Consider the following 18,049-nt stretch of genomic DNA (forward strand, 5'->3'; position numbering starts at 1 on the left):
CCAATTTTTCCCTGCTAGCGAAACCTCTGTTGGCGCTGACTCTTAAAGATACTCCGTATCCTCTCCCCTGGTCTGATGATTGTCAGAAAAGTTTTTCTGAATTGCGTGATGCATTGTGTTCTGCCCCGGTGTTGGGTACTCCGGATTACAGTAAACCTTTCACATTGTATGTACACGAGAGAGAAGGTTGTGCATTGTCAGTTTTGACGCAACAATTCGGAGACAAGCAGCGTCCATGTGCATATTTTTCAGCTACGTTAGATCCGGTAGCTAAAGCGTTGCCGAGCTGTTTTAGAGCTACAGCGGCAGCGGCTGTTTCTATCCGACAGTCTGCTGGTTTGGTATTGGATAATACGTTGATTGTGATGGTCCCACATGCAGTGGATACCTTATTGAACAGGACAAAGACACAGCACCTTACTAGTGCACATTTGTCAGGATATGAGTTGACGCTTTTGGCTTGCCATGTACACATCAAAAGATGTAATGTGTTGAATCCAGCTACGTTGTTACCGATTTCTGTAGAGTCAGATGTTCAAGAACAGCATGATTGTTTTCTTCGGACAGAGGAAGAAACAAAGGCGAGAGTTGATTTGAAAGATACTCCTCTTGAGAATGTTGATGGTACCCTATGGGTAGAAGGTTCGTGTTTCAAGCTTCCGAATGGTGGGACAACTGCAGCATATGCCGTTACAACTTTATATACAGTTGTTGAAACAGCACGTATAGTACAGAATTCTGCGCAAGCAGCAGAGTTGATAGCATTAACGAGAGTGTGTGTGTTGTCAGAAGGAAAGCGAGTGAATGTCTATACTGATAGCCAGTATGCGTTTGGTGTTGCCCAGAGTTTTGGGCGTTTGTGGAGAGAAAGAGGATTTCTTACTTCTCATGGGACAAAAATTCAGCATGGGCAGTTGGTGAATGAACTTCTGGAATCACTTACTCTCCCAAAACAGATTGCAATTGTGAAGTGTAGTGCGCATAAGAAAGTTGTGGATGATGTAGGTTGAGGGAATGCATTTGCTGATGAAGTTGCGAAGGAAACAGCGAGAGACATGATGAGCCGTATGTATGCTGCAGGCCCTGCTAACTGGGTCATGGCTGGTGGAATGTGTGAAGTCACAATAGAAAGTGTGAAGATGATCCAGGCTGAAGCTACTGAGAAAGAAGTGAGTGTGTGGAAAGAAACTACGGGTATGTTGGATTCGACGGGTTGTTGGATTGAGTTGTCAGAACAGCAGCGATGGTTGTTGCCAGATGCATATGTGTTCCCAGTGGTTACTATGGCTCATGGAATGGCTCATATCAGTTCGAAAGGGATATGCAAGTTTTTGGCTCCAGTATGGCAGAAAGCTGGAATTCCTAAATGTGCTGAGAATGTGGTGAAGCATTGTATGATTTGTCTGAAGTATAATCCTGGAAAAGGAACTCCAACTCCAGCTGGTCATTTTGCTTCCTCCGACGTATCCGTTTGAAGTGATACAGTTAGATTACATACACATGGAGAGATGCAACAATTTGAAGTATGTCCTTGTGGTTGTTTGCGCCTTTTCCAGATGAATAGAGGCCTACCCCCTAAAGGATAATACTGCCTTGTCTACAGCCAAGGTTTTGCTCAAAGAGTATTTCACTAGGTATGGTTTGCCGAGAATTGTATGGAGCGACAATGGGAGTGAAATTGTGGGTCAAATCATGAAGAAAGTGTGTGCTGGTTTGGGTATCAATCAGAAATTCCATGCTGCGAATCACCCCCAGTCAGCAGGTCTGGTCGAGTGCTATAACGGCACGCTGAAGCTGAAATTAGCTAAGATACAAGCGAGCACTGGTCTTACATGGCCGGATGCCTTGCCGTTGGCTCTTTTGTCAACAAGGCCGACAGTGCATTCTCGTGTGGGACTTAGCCCATAAGAAATAGTTTTTGGTCGTCCAGCGAATGTTTGGAGTGTGCCTTGTCCTAAAAAGTATAGCGAAATTGAGTACCCTATGTTGGTGGATTACTTACATGACTTGACTGCTTAATTACATGTTCTCCACCAACAGGTCTATGACAGTTTGCCGTCAGCTACTGCAGATCCAGGTCATACGATCCAACCTGGCGACTTCGTATTAACGAAGAATTTTCAGCGAGACAAAAATTTGGAACCGAGATGGACTGGACCGCGTTTGGTTCTCTTAACCACTAGAACTGCTGTTGAAGTAGCTGGTAAAAAAAACTGGGTGCATGCCACCCATTGTAAACGAGTTCCATTGCCTTTAACGTATGACAAGTGGGTGAGGGATGGAATAGCTGACTCTGAATGTGAGAGAATTCCTAGATTTGTACCTTTTAGTGATGCACATTTGACATGGACTCAGTCAGAACGTGCGGATGACGATATTCTCCAAGCTGCTGTGCCTCCGCACCTACGACTCGACACTACGAATCCAGAGACACTTTTTCCGGATCACACTGTGTCTGGCAAGGAGCGTTACAATCTGAGATCGAAAAAGGATACACAAATGGACAAATAAAGACAGAATTTTTTTTTATTTAGTGAATTACACCTTGTCAGATCAAGAAACTTTTTTTTTGCTTTTTTCTTTTTCGAGTCACCTTCCGGACTCAGCTGCAGGGTCGAGGTACAGCCTTAAGGGGTGAGCCGCGTATTGACACAAGGTCTGTGGTTCATGGTCGTTAGTACGATCTTGACGCACACTTAAGTGAAGAAGGTAATAGCCGTGAGCAGCACAATAGAGGATGGAGTTTTTTGAGTCTGATAAGTGTGTTGAGAAAACTGATTTTAAAATAAGAATGTGTACCTTGATTCGTAGCAAATGTTTTTTAATAATGTGTTTTCTAGTGCTTTTGAATATTACGTTGGTTTGTGTGGGTTGGATTATCTATGTTTCACAACAGACGCTTGCATCTACCTCCCAACCTACTCTTTCTTTTTCTACTGTTTCCCCACATGAGTCTCATACGTTGCCTGAACATGAACAGACACGAAAATTAGAATTTGTGAACAATTCGTTTATACAGATGTTGCATCAGCATCAGCTAGTTGTAAATACCATGAATTGCTGGGTGTGTGGTCTTATGCCACATACGACAGATAAAGGAATGCCATATCTGGTTTTGCCTTTTTTGCCTAATGGGTCAGTGTGGGCACTCCAAACAATGTTTATTTATGCGAATGAAGCATCTCCTGTACGTTCCGTCAAAGATAATGCGAATAATAATGCCTTGATACAGGGAACAGTAGATATGGTCAGAGATATTGATGCGTATAATGCTATCCCTAAAGATGTGGTACGAGCATATGTTGGTTGGAACAAGACGAGATATAGTATTAGTCTGACAGAAAAAGAGAGACAGAAAAGGTCTCCTCCTATTTGGATTGTACCCCACCGAGGTCATTTTTGTCTGCAAGGTAATGGTCAGAATCCGAGAGCTCAGCTTGGTAAGAGTGTGTGTGTTCACACCTATGTTTATACGTCCCAGAAATCTCCACCGTTCGTGCCAGCTAAAGGCACGTATTTTGTTTGTTACGTTAGAGCATATACATGGTTGCCTTTTGATTTTTCAGGCACATGTTATGTGGAATTTTTCTTCCCCCTACGTATTCAGCTGCTTTCAATTACCATAAGACAAGATATGGTAGAGGTGTTATCGATGCGAAAGATACTGTCGCACAAGAAGTTGGAGACTTCTTTAAGGGTTTCCTACCCTTTTGGGGTCCTATGGCTAATAGTAGGAATATTCGTCAACTTACGAGAGTGGTCGAGGCCACCATAAATGAGACTGCAGGTGCCCTTAGCAATATTACAGCTGAGCTTTAAGCGGATCGCCTTATGACATTACAGAACCGTTTTGCTTTAGATATTATACTTGCAGATAGAGGTGGAGTATGTAAATTGATCCGGTCTAGTTGCTGCGTTTTTATTCCAGATAACGGCCCGACAGTGTACCAAGCCATCTTGAGGTTACATAAGTCCGCTGAGTCTATACATGTAGACGAAGGGAACTGGTCGTTGATAGGATGGTTTTGGGAACTGCTGTCCAAATGGGGATGGAAGATTCTGATGTTTTTTGGTATGATTTTAGCAATCCTTTTCTCGTGTTGCTCATGCATCCAGTGCGGTCCCGCCATTTGTGGCCTTTGTGCTACAATCTGTGTGAGAAGACCTCTCCCGAGAGAAGTGAAGGACAATAAGATGATGTTACAGCAACCCCTTAATGACCTGATGAGAATAGATATAGACCCGGATTCAGATTGACGTGAGTTTGGGTCATTGCCTACGTAACGGCAAAAGGAGGGTCTGAGGTTCCGTGGTTTTCGGGACCGGACTCCATTTTGTTTGCGTGGCTCGCGACGCCATTTTTTTTGTTGCCCTCACATAGGCCGCAGTGGTAAACGAACTAACAAAGTTGCATGGGCTTCGTTGTTCATGTATGCATTAACTGGCCCTTTTCGATTTGTGAGTGAACTGCAAAGACGCTGACCCCGTCACCTGAAACTGACCTTTCCGTGAAGCCGATTCCTTTAGCCGATCGTTGTTTGAGATTGGCATTCAATGTTCAGGATATCGTTAACTTTTAGTTGCCTTACACATATCTTATCCTATTTAGCATCTTAACTGTTCCTTTTCTTATGTCTTTTCGTTACATGCGTAGTGCTTTCAATTATGGGTTTGTCCGGCTTGTGGTAATCGAATTTGGGACAGTCCTAATAATTAACTTGTGGGTTGGTACAATGTAAAGTGAGCTTTTTGGAATGTAATAATGCGTGTGAAACTGTGTTCTATCGGTCAGAATTTGCCGCAGTGGGTGTGCATTCGTAATTATTCGAAAACAGCATAAAAAGTGATGTCTTGCTCTACGAACGTTGAGCAGTCTCCTGAGTCGTACACCGTGTTGTATTGCTTGGTTTACTGTTACTAGCTGCAGCTAATAAATGTGATCTCTGACGCCACCTAGAAGTATTCCGTGTCTCTGTATACCAAGACAGGAGAACTCGAAGACTTCGGGTGTGTCCCTGGCACTGCTGGGTTCTAAGAAAACCCGGTTCTTCAGTCTGTTTGCAGGCAAGGCCCTGCTCCTGAGTCAACTTCCCTTCACAGAAGGCCCTACATATCTGGGACTGAATGCACAGGTGGTTGGATACAGGAGCATTGACTGCTAGGATGCAAAGATAGGTAGCACCGGATATGACCTGCAGATTGGCCTGCGTCTCATCCACAGTACTATCAGTTGAAGGCCATGTGAAATAGGGACAGCATGTACAACTATTTGGGTACAGACCTTAATCCGAACTTTAGGATATATGGTTGGGTGGGTGCAGGTAGTAGCTGCAAGTACCCTGAGTCCTATGCACAAGACCACAGCTCAGTGCAAAGGTGTTGCAGTGTCCCTGTTCCCAAGGCCTGCTGCATATGCCCTAATCTCAATCCCTGCATCCAACCACTAGAACAAATATGTCAGTGGGAACAGGACGAAACCAAGAGCGAGGATGCACAGGAGGGTGGCACTGAGCTTGGCTGCAGACCTCGCCCTGCATTCAACCTTCGGTGCACACAGCTGTAAGCCATATTCTACAGGGGTTGCATTCAGTAGAAGTGTTCCTGTGTCCAGCCACTAATGTTCCTTTAAGAAAAACTTAGTAATTCACTAAAGGTAAGTTTTAGCTTGGGCATAACTAACGCGTAAACATTGCCATGGCAAATAAACGAAATTCTGTGGAAAAAAATAGAGTTAATTTAAGATTATGTTTCCAAATCAAAAACTAAAAGCCTCTGAACTGTGTCAGTAATGGTTCACTGCACAAACGTTAACGTGCTCTGGATTTCTAGTACTGCATGTGGATTAAGGTTATGCCTACTGGTTGTTCAGATTCTTCAAAACCGTGAAAGATGTTAAAAACAATATTATTTCATAGATTCCTCTATTTAATGCATCACATGACAAGACGAAAACGTCGACCAGTTTAACCCATTTTCATCTATGAAATATTATTATTGTACAAGAATTTTTTACTGAACGTTAAAGAAAAATTTATTGTTGTAATAGGTCTTTGAAATGGGTTATTTACTTTAGTGACTAGCAGATATAATTTTAAATACTGTGAAAACTGTCAATCTTTGACTCTTCTGTATATGTGAATACCGTTTTGTACCCTTTAATTTATTTTATCTGATTATAAATCTTTACAAAAAAAGAATTCACCTGTTGTTCATTTCTTCTTTTGATTTAGTCACCTCCTAATTATACAAATGGATTTATAAAGTGCATATGTTTGAGGCCACTTATTTGGGCACTCATAAACGATTCTGTCAAATATTGTATCATCATATTGAAATAAAATCCCTTGTAGGCACTTTTACTAGATATAATACTTCTAGAAAGTTTGCCTTTTTCTTGCCTTAGGCATACTCTGAAGGGCTTCTGCCCTGCGGTGGTGACCTGCTGCCTGCTGCCCTTGTGCCTGGGTAACAAGGACTGGACCTACATCTGTTGAACCCAAGATCACCAGAGTGATTTCCAAGGGCTAGTTGGCTGGTCTCCTGACTTGAGCATCAAAAACAGAAGGCTACAACAACCTCGACCTCAGCACCTGGACGCTGCCATCTGTGAGTCTACATTGCCAAGAGGTGCCACCCCAGTCCTGGACCATTGGAAGTGGGCCTAAGGTGCTCTGTCGGCCTCAGTGGACACAGCAGAACTGACATATCTCGTCTTACTGCAGTATGCATCCTTGACGCAGGCCTTCGTATCCATCATTGACGACAACTACAACAATGATGTTGGAGTCTGCATCGCAGCTCCTTGGAACCGACGCATTGACCCATCTGCGCAAGTCATCCACGTTACCAGAATTCGTATCGCGAATCCTTGTCGTCCACATCTCGGAATCTAGGCATTGCTTTGGCTGCGTGATGCATCTTCGACCGAGACCGTCACAACAGTTCTAAAAATATAAGATGAAACAGTGTACTGTTCAGCACAATTATTCAAATATATTGGCTAATAGCCATATGATTTGACGTAATTCTGAAAGGGACCTAGTAAAATAGCCCTATTTGTCAGTCACCACATTACAAGGAGATGTGTTACTGCACATCATCAGACGCCTATTAGAAAAGTGTATGCATGAGATGATCGACCCTTTAATGAGATATGAGGGGATTTCCTTACCTTGCATCTTCAGCACGTCTCGGTGGATCCCACAGAACCATTAATGAGGGGTTTGCAGACTACCTGGATTGTACCTTTTTCTTTTCCGGATGGCCCTACATCCCCTTTACTAAAGAGCCCATGAATTTCTTTACGTTGCATCTTAAGGGCTTCTGGTTGGTGTCAAACTTATCAGAAGACACCTATGAGTGGCTTTGCTCACTTGCTGTATACTGCGTTAGACATGTCCTTTAGAAATAAAAACCATAAAAGCGTTCTACTTTTAATTTGGAAGCAGTGTTTCATTCAGCTGGTTTGCACACCTGCGAATGACAGTCACGTGCTGCAGGGTGAGCGCAACAGTGATTTCCAGAGCCTGGAAGCTGGCAACCGCTGGTGTATAACTGGTGCATTTAGAGTGAGTGTCTGTGCTACACGACATGCCTTGTCATGCTGTAATGTTTAACACAGAATGATAGACAATGAGCGAAAAGTAAACATCTTCATTAACAATATAAACACTAACAGGCACATGCATCAAAGGATTTTGCAATCGCAAACGGTGCGAATCGCAAAAATCGGCCGTTTGCGATCGCAAAATCTGCTTTTGGAATGCATGAAGGGTGAAGGCCCTCGCAAATTGAGAATTCGCAAATATTTGCGAATTCTCAAATTGCGATTGCATTTAATGAATCGCATTTTGCAATTCCTTAAATACAATGCATGAAACTTAAAAAAATTACAATTTCGCAATTTGGGGGAGCAAATTACCATGAGGTTGAACCTCATGGTAATTTGCGAAAACTTTGAAAAATGCACTTTTGTGCATTTTTCAAAGTTTCATGTTGTGCACACACATGCCCTTAGGGCATGTGTGTGCACAACATATGTGCACAGATTGATTTCAGGGGTGCAACAGGGTGTCCTTTGGACACCCCTGCACCCTTGAAATCACATTCTAAATTTCGGTAATTGCTAATCGCAAATTGAGAATGTCTTCCCATTCCTCTAGGCCCATAGGAATGAATTGGGAGGTATTCCTTAATTGCGACTCGCAATTTGCAAGTCACAATTAAGGAATATTAAGAAATCGCAATTTTTTCAGCGATTCCTTGATGCATTGCATTTTGCGATTCCTTAATTGCAATTCCTTATTTTTCGCAATTAAGGAATCGCAAAAAGCAATATTGATGCATGTGCCTGTAAGCCCTTCGTTTTCTACTTTAACATACAGGCTTCATTGCAAGATATGTTCTTGTTGGGGTCCACTTTGGAAACCATCGAGTGGCAGACGAGCTTTGAGCTGCTAGGAGACCTGTAATTGGGAAAGGGTGCTGGTGTTCAGTGCATCATGGGCTGTGGGGGGGACGCCTACTCGCACAATTTAGCTTTCATGTTTAATGTGACCTTGACAATAACAAGATCCAGACCCTAAGAAAAACGAAGAAAATATTCTGTATTAATGGTTCTCAGGGGTCTCACTCGATGCTCTAGGCATTTTTATTTAAAACGTATGCGAACAGAAGAAAACAATCACATATGAAGTAATTGATCTAAGTGACCTCATTTTAACTAGAACATGTAGTCCCAGTGAATGCGCTGAAGGAGGGAAAGGACAGCTGCAGAGTAGGAGGAAGAACAATGTAAAACCACCGGATATCATTATGAGGCTGGCTGGGAGGTTGGTTACATGTTCTTCGGTTGATGACTCCCATTGCATACTTTTATTAACTCTACTTTTATTAGAGTTATCATATCTCAAATTGTGTCCATTCTGTCCTTTGTTTTCTTTGGCTAGTGATATGTGGGAAGCAGGGAAGAAGTTTACTGGACTGAAATCTTCAATGGTTTGACGGCACACAGATGATGCACATAGAGGCGCTTGAACAATGAGTGACAACAACACTGCCAGAACCAACTTTGAGTTCCTAGACTGACTACTTACCTGGAAATGTGTTTATTAGGGGGCTAAAATACTATGGTGCCGCCCACCCTATCTACAAAGCTCGTTTTGGTCACAGACCCTGCTGCAAGCCATAGTCAGATCACTTCCACAGGGTAAATTGCTAAGCTAGAAAAGTAAAAAATGTTATCTGAAATTACAAACAGTGAAGTGTTCCTTTTTTTGGGAAGAAAAAAAATATTTTCCTCACATTTTGAACTGGCAAAATTCATAAGTATTATGGAGTTGAAAGAGGAATCCTAAAAAATAACAAAGGCCTTGAAGCCTCATCTAGAGTGTGCCAAAGGAATAGTGCTGTAAATTCACTGCGCGCTCTCATCAGCAGATATGCTGTTTTACTGTGTTTAGAGTCAGGGAAGCGCTGTGCTTACAGAGGCGGGGCCAACTCTGGTTCCGACAATGTGATCTTCTGACCTGGCAGCTCATCCACCAAGGGGCCATCAGGACTTAATTAACAGCAACCTACTCTATTAAGGCGAGGGTGGCCACCACTCATGTTCCCTACCTTTGATTGCCATGATGGACACAGGCAGAGAAAACATAGAATTGCCCCATGAACAGGGATAAAACTCCCTGTGTGTAGGGGCTACTTGTTTTTTTCTATATTTATAAAATAGGCTTCTGCTTTGGATCTTTATTTTCTCAATACAAAAACATTTTCTGAGTTTTTAAACACTTTTAAACATAGTGCCCTCTCAGAAAGCCTTTAGTGCTGCAAGTAGAGCTGCCAGGGTGCTCTCTTCACAGCCAGGGGGCCCTCCTTTGGAGCAGAGGAGAGTCACCAATTACCCATGGAGATGAAAAATAAAAAATGAATTGGTAATACATAACCATTTTATTTTTCATCCTCCTGTCCTGAGCTGAGCATCAGGACACCTGCTGAATGACAGCAGCAGGGAGGAGGGTGGGCTGGGCTCTTTGTGCACTTTTCAAAGTGGGCATGACCCTTTGGCTGGCAGTCATGCAACAGCTAAGCAGACATGCGCACTTTGAAACCTCTAACCCAGCTGTCTGGGTTACAATGAGTTCAGGCCTCCTGGGTAGCACCAAATAAGGTTGCTCTGTCCAATCAGGGCTCTGCTCTCACAGCATGAAAGCAGCACCAGGATTGGTGCCTGTACTGCAGCATCCGGTTCAGAAGGGGTCAAGTTTGGAAGCTGTGCAGAGCGGAGGCATTGGAGGACGACGGAGGACATCGGTTCAGGTAAGTTAAAATAAAAGTTTAAAAAAATATATATATATATTTGCATACATCCCCCCCCCACCCTCTCATAGATGCCAGCCTTCTCTGCTCACTGCACAGTTGCCCCCGTAAGAATGATGGGGATATCTGAATAGGGCAGACGGTCCTTTATGATGGTGGAAGAGGTCACCGCACCCTGGCTGACCAACAAACTATCCTCCAGGTTCTAAATGACCCTGCAAATCCTAAATATATTCATGATTTTGCGGTTGCAAAGGATGGAGTTTGCAAATTCGAAGGATCTGCAACCCCAACATCCTGACTCTGTGTTCAAAAGGTATGTCATAAGTTGCAAACGTGTTTGAGGCTCGCAGTATACACATTAATACTCTTGCAATTATGATGGCAGAAGGGGATTTGAAAGGGGTTCCCCAGCTCCCTACAAATCACAATAAAATGTATCATTGTTTTTCTACCATCTTTGTGGTCACAAACCACTGAATGGAAACGGACATCTTAATGAAGGTGATATCCATTGACAATGTGGAATCTGTCAATGATAAACAGCTTCCACTCTTTGAATACCATATGCCAGAATAGGAGGGAACAGTGGTCCAGTGTAATGCTGCAAGCTCCTCAAGAGTTCCATTCATAATATGTCTAAATGTTTTTGTTCTGCCATAGGTGTCAGCTGGCACAGCTTTACCAGTCTGTCTGCTAGACCCATGTAATCTCTAAACATAATGACATATTAAAAAAATAATTCACATGCATAGGGGAATTTGGGTTTACCCTGTTACCCAATTGCTTAGTTGAAGATTCACACTGAACTATATAAAAAGTGATGGATGGAATGCTTGATTTACCCTCAGCCACTGGTAATCACCGGGGCCACATCCCAGTCTATCATTGTTTTGCACACCATGCCACCTCAGTTTGGAAACACCCATATGCAAATCAGTCTTGACCCTGCTCAAGTGGGCATAGTCCAGCCTGAATTACCAGGCCAGGGCCTCCTCGATAGCCAAGCTGGATCCACCCAGAACTGGAATACATGCAACCTAGGACCGGGTTGCCCTAGTTAGGGTCATCAGCCAGGTATGGCTTGGTTCCTGTGACGCAGTGGGCACTTGGCCCACGTCTGGGATTAACACCTGTCCAATTACAGTGACACTCTGAAGAATAACAAAAGTGATGAATGCAATATTTGAATTAATCTCAGCCACTAGTAATCACTTGGAGCCACATCCAAGTCCATTGCTATTTTGTACACCAGGCCACCTCAGCTTGCAAATCAATCTTGACCCTACTCCAGTGGGCACAGTCCAGGGCGAACTGCCAGGTCAGGTCCTCCCTGTCTTGGAACACAAGCAAGCAAGGACTGTTTTTTCCCTAGTTAGGGCTTGTTACTGAAGTGTCTGTCATGTTTTGGAACAGCCCACCAATAGCGTAAATAAAATGGAGCCAAGGATCACCTCTGTTCAGCCACTCAGTTTTTGCCAATGTCATTCACATTTTGATTAGCCCACCCTACAGCAGCTTGGTGTTTGAAGTGTGAAGCATTCTGAGTGGCCGGATTTTGATGCATTATGTCTCCATCCACCTTGAGAAAGGTTGTACATTAGCAAAGAAGTTTGTGTCAGTTCAGATTGTGAGGCTGCATGGATTATTCATTCATTTATTTATTTATATATTTAAGGATTTATAATGTGTGCAACTACCCCCAGGGCTTTACTGGTACAGAAGCAGCAATTTAGGAAACTATAAGAGTAACAGAATAAAAAAGCCAGGTCTTTAAACCGTTGTGAAAGGCAAGCAATGGCTTGCAAGTTCTCAAGTGCTCTGGAAGGAAGTTCCATAATTTCAGCTCTAAGTAGGAAAAGGAATGCCTTTTCATACAGGCCAGGTGAAATCTGGGCACATTAATCAAGGCTCGATTCAGGGATCTTAGAGCTCAGGTGGGCTGATAAGGCACTACCAAAACCTGGATGTATTGGGCTCCCAGTTCAGCTCTAGCCTTGAACATATAGCACAGGGCTTTACATTTAATGTGCTTGGAGATTGTGAGCCAGTGCAACTCATGCAGGAGAGGAGAGACTGAGGCTGATTTTGGAAGTTGATACAGGAGCCTAGCAGGCGCATTCTCTACTAATTGCAACCAATGAGTTGTTATATTTGTTAGCACCCAGGTATAACACATTGCCATAGTCTAATCTGGATAAAATAAGGGCCTGAATCACCGTCTTTTGGGCTGAAACTGAGATCATCCAGATTATCTTTCTTAGCCCCTTACGCACAGCAAAACACGTGGCAGTCACCATGATCATGTGAGGCTTCATGGAAAGAGTGTCATCCAACACGAATCCCAATTGTTTGACCTTTGTTGAAGGAGTTGGCAGAGCCCAAAAGATGCTGGCCAATGTGTGGGTCCCAGAGAGAGGAGTGCTTGCCCAGAATCATGACTTCCGTCTTTTATTCATCCATGCAGAGATGCGACTCAAGCCCAGGTTAAGGTCAGAAGGTGCATGATTTTGTGCAGATGACAATCAAAAGATGATCTGTGTGTCATCTGCATAGAAAAAAATGGTCAAGTCGCAGCTTTTCGCTACATCAGCCAAAGGGCGGACGTAGATGTTAAACAAGCATTTGCAATGCAATAGGTCTCGCATGTGTGAGAGTTTAAGCTATTGACATTGTAACTGACAATGCCTTTTTTATCTGTTTTACTACTTAACACATAAATAAAAGGTATTTTCATGTACAATGCCAATAGCTCAAACTCTTGTAAATGCAAGACCTATTCAAAGAAGTGCCACCATTGTCCCAGCTGCTCAGATAGTGAAAGCACGCATGGTGCACTGCATGTTACAGGAAAGCATATTGTGCCCGCAATAGGAGAATCTCATTAAATAAAATAGTGCATACAGACGAAAAAAGACACACTGTGTAACAATCGAAGTAAAAGGGCAGTCCTCATGGGAGGTTACAAATGAAGACAAGATGGTACAAAGGAGGGACTAGCAAGCCTATTAACGTATTAGAAGCCAGCATTTATGAAGGACACTGACACAAGCCAATGACATATATGAGCAGAGAATGGGCGGGCTTCTATGCCATACACCAATACTGTATGCCGCAGTTCAGCGCGGGCGCAGCCAGGCTCGGCCTAAAAACAAGGACCTCAAAACGGACCCCCTGTGAGACACCAGCGGTCAAGGCTGGCAGTTCAAATCTGGCAATAGATTACAATGGTGTTCAGAGGGTGTGAGTCCTGCTTCTCTACAAAACAGCGCAACAAAATAATAAAGCAGAGTTAGCTGGCAACATGCTGCAGCAGTGCCATTTGACACGTAGGAAGTGAGTAATTACCCACACTGCCTTTTTTTCCATTATAAACCATGTAAAACACATTGCTTGTGGCGGCTTCTATGAAGTTCTGGGGTTTCACCTGTGTTCCACGTCCGAATTTGTTTTGATTATGAAAATGATATACATATGTAGGTGGCAGTTGAGCATGCACAATGTGGTGTAAAAAAGTTGCACATGCTCATTTGTGCATTGGAATGATAACAAAACATGCGTTAATAGAAAAGAAGTAAGCATTTGTAATATGATATCGTAGCATAACAGTTGTAAAAGATTACTTTATATTATTTTCCTACTTCTATTAAAATATGGTGTCCCCTCTTTCACACAATCATACCATCCATTGGCTGTAGTTCTGTGGTTTTACATTAGCACACTATTTCAGAGAGAGCCAAGCACGTTACATATAAATAACCATGTAAAAAACTTTGTGAGAGGGATATACCACTGAAGTCAATGACTCTGAAGTAAATAGGGGCGACCCTTTATCGTACAGTGATGCAGGTCTGCAAGCTGACTGTTGATCTTTTTTTGTTTGTTTGTTTGGTTAAGCGCTTTGTAGTTGAAGATGAGTCCAAAAGTGGTGGCACTTTATTTACATGGCTCAGTTCAGTCGAATCCCCTCCCCTCACTTTCTGTACACAGAAAAGCTATTCACAATGGTATATTAACATGTTACTAAATTTACACATGTAAATTTACTCTTCCACTTTGTAGTAAATTTACTAGTTTTGTGTATTCACCCTTTCTGAGTGTAAATTGACTCCATAGAGAATACTTACATGTCTCCACCCCCTGAAACTAGGGGACAGCATCAATTTATTTACTACTACTATCTTTTAAGATGTAGGCGAAGATCTCTGCCACTAGGGGGGAGATCACTTTATGGTAAAATATAGAGAAGAGTAGAAAAAAATGTATTACACTGAAAAAAATCGTGACACATTTTTATGATAAACCTTAATTTAATTTTATACATTTATTTTAAATGTAGAACAAAATAAACACATGCTACAGCACTATTAACTTAATATTGTACACAATATTTAATTAATTTAAATATTCCAAATTATACCAGCATTATTTTGTAAAGATGTAAAAAAAAGAATCCCACATATGGTAAACAAAAATATATATTTATTCTGTGAAATCTGAAATTTGGGGTATTTATGAAATAGAGACACATATTATGCAAGTGCGCTTCACTGGCCCTGCACATACTCAGATCCACTCAGACAGATAACCTCCTACCATCTGTCTCGATATAACAATTTTCTAATAACAGGAGCCAGACATTTAAATCTGTAATTTGGGGGCTAGTACAAATGATCATACCAATGCTGTTATTTAAAAAAGTTTGTATTTGTATGTATACAAAATTCTATTTAAACAGTAACATATAATTATACCCTTAGAATTTCTTTCATTTGTATCAAAACATTCTTAATCATATGTATAATCACAAAGTTTATTTCCAATTAAAAAACAGCACTGGCGGCTGGTGGCAAGATGGCCGCTGACAGCCCGTAGGGAGAAGTCGCACTCCCCTCTCTCCCACGAGGAGCTGGCGTTTTTACTCAACGCAGCGCACATCGGTTTTCTACATCGCATTTCTCTTTAAAAAAAGGATATATGTTTGAGCAGGGAGAAAAGAGCAACGTAATTGCTTGGAATATATGCGAGGAGGAAGAATGTTTGAGAGCTGACATGCTATCGGAAAAGAAGGATTATGCTCCGGGTTACGGAACTCCACCTACCTTCTGAAAACACTGTGGGCTTAACGTCGGCTGCTGCTTGGGTCTCCGCGGTTCTTAAAAAAAGACTAAAGCATTTCTCCCAGCTGATAGAGTTAATTGCTCAAGGGGGCAGAGTCTGTCGGTGTAAACTGAACTGGCCGAGGAGCGTGATGGCTCCGAGAGTTCAGAAAGCCCAAAAAGCCGCAAATGAGTTAAAGGAGCAGAGGGACGAAATGGATTTAGCGGCATCAAGCGATACAGGGGCCCCGGCAGCTAACCTGCGAACGAAAGTACATGCTCGAAGGCTGGAGGAGAGGACAGCTTTGAAGGAAGTAATGCGGGATATTGAAGCTGCTAAAGACTTGGGCAGCGCTGCTATGGCGAAAGAAAAGGAAAAAGAAAAGAAAAATAAACAAAAGGAGAAAGTTATAACTGCCAGGAAAATTAACGCAAATGTTAAAAACAGTTTTGAGACAGCCTACCTTGCTGGAGGCCTTTACTCCTGCAGTGAAAGCTTGTGTGACTGTGCGAGCTCAGTCTTCTTCTGCCGTCCCCACGATACTGGAATCACCTCACTGCATTCATGAGGGAGGGGATGGGACGGAGCAGCGAGGTACCGCAACACAGGCTTTGGAGGCACAGGAGGATGAATTGGGTAAGGAGCAACGGAGTAAGCAGGCTCTCACGGAGAAGACCGATGAAACATCCAGGGACACAGAAGAAACACTATCAAGCACTGAGCCTAGTAATGAGCGGTTGCCAATTTCAAAGGGAAATAATCAGATTGACTTGATCGATAATATGGAACTCAGCCGCCGTCAGCTTCCACCTCAGGAAACGCAAGGGCAGAATTCTAGCAGTGAAGTACAGCATACAGAGAAGAGAAGTCTGGAGAAGATGATGAATTTAGAGAAAGCCTTACCAAGTAAGACATTAACACCTGTGGGGGTTGACCAGATATCTCTTGACGGGCTCAGGGGGACAGAAATGACAATCGAGGGGATAAGTGAAGACACTGGTGATACCCTCCATCCGGAGGAGCAAACTGTTGGAGGGGAGGAGGAGGTGGATAAGGTCAAGGGCCCCTAGATTGATGGGACTCCCCCAGATCTTAGTATACAAACCGGTGATATTGCAGCGCCTCCCGGGTCACCTAGTGATGATTGCTTCTACTCAGTGAATGAGGGTGAGGGGGAAGATGAGGGATCCGACTTGGGCTCCGAGGTAAACTCAGGAACAGGCTCAGGAACAGGCCCAATCTCTACAGGTCCTGAAGACGAACTGAAATCTTCCAGACAAGATTTGGATACTTCAGAAGTCGAAGGGGATACAGTTCAAAAACCTTCCCCCCGTAAGAAGTCAAAGGCTCTGGTACGTAGGAGTAGATCAAAGGTGGCTATAAGCTCCCCGCAGACGGATGTGGTAAAGAGGCTAGATTGGGATTACTCTGCTACCTCACAGCTATACCAGGATGGGGGAGGGTCTATGCCATCCCAAGAGCTTTCACACGGAGAAGATCAAGCGCAGGCCTCGGGGTTTGACTTATTATTCTCTACCTTAAAACAGATGCAGGGGGAGGCCAGGTCGGAGAGTCGAAGAGCAAGACAGGAGAGAAAAAAGATACAGAGATCCCTCCGGGAGATGAATAAGATGTAGAAGGACTTAGTGCCCAGAGTCACAGAGGTGGAAGAAAGAACAGGGAGTCGGAGGACAAGGTTGGCAAATGGGAAGAGTTCAAGCAGGAGCAAGAGAGGACCACGTCAGATGTACTATGGAAACTCGAGGATTTCGAGAACAGGCAAAGAAGGAACAATATAAGACTCCTTGGTGTTGCGGAGGGGAAGGAAGGGCAGGATATGAGGGCTTACGTGATTGAATTACTGAAAGGGGCATTACCTGACATAACAGGGTGGAATTGGGAAGCTGAAGTTCAGCGGGCACATAGATTTCCGTTTGTACAGACTAAGGGCAGCGCCCAAGGCAAATCAAGAGCAATACTGATTTATGTAGGTAATTATCTTTTGAGAGAGGAAATTATGGCAAAAGCAAAACCACAGGCCAAACGCCACTATAAAGATGTAGAATTTTTTGCAAGACCCGACTTTTGCCACACCACAGTGGAAAGGAGATGGCGGATGAGGGAGCTAATAACTCCATTTCGCAACCTTGGCTGTGAGGCATATTTAATGTTCCCCAGCCGTCTCAAAACCATTAGGAATGGGCAATTCAAGATATTTTATTCAGAGATAAAGGTTCGAGAATATCTGGCGCGGATAAAAGAAAAAGGGGTATGGCCAGACGCGCTTGCTTTGGTGTCTCAAGGCATTAGAAAGACAAAGCAGTAGAACTAATAAAGGGTCAGATAGTGATGTAAGCAAAGTGGAGAAGGAAATATGGTGTGTCAGCATCAGCATGTGGGGGGAGATAGCATTTTCATGAGGTAGGAGTTGACATAGGGAGAGAGTGGGGGATGGGACAGATCCGGGGTCACAGCTGTCACACATAGGTCCGTTGGACCTATTTGCCAGTAGGGGGGGGCACGTCAGGGTGGGATCCACTGGGGGGGGAGGGATAAAGGGGAGGGCATGGGGCACAGCACAGCAATAAAATATATAAAATACATAAAGCACACAAAAAAATACAGGGGTGTA

The 18,049-nt window shown here is 43.2% G+C and overlaps 1 protein-coding gene across 2 annotated transcripts in view; it reads left to right on the plus strand.

Moving 5' to 3' along the window:
• RXFP2 (relaxin family peptide receptor 2) overlaps positions 1-18,049 on the plus strand; it is a 1,449,053-nt gene that overhangs the window by 1,079,400 nt on the left and 351,604 nt on the right. The window lies entirely within an intron of this gene.

This window comes from Lissotriton helveticus, chromosome 8 (genome assembly GCF_964261635.1).
Source record: "Lissotriton helveticus chromosome 8, aLisHel1.1, whole genome shotgun sequence".
NCBI lineage: Eukaryota > Metazoa > Chordata > Amphibia > Caudata > Salamandridae > Lissotriton > Lissotriton helveticus.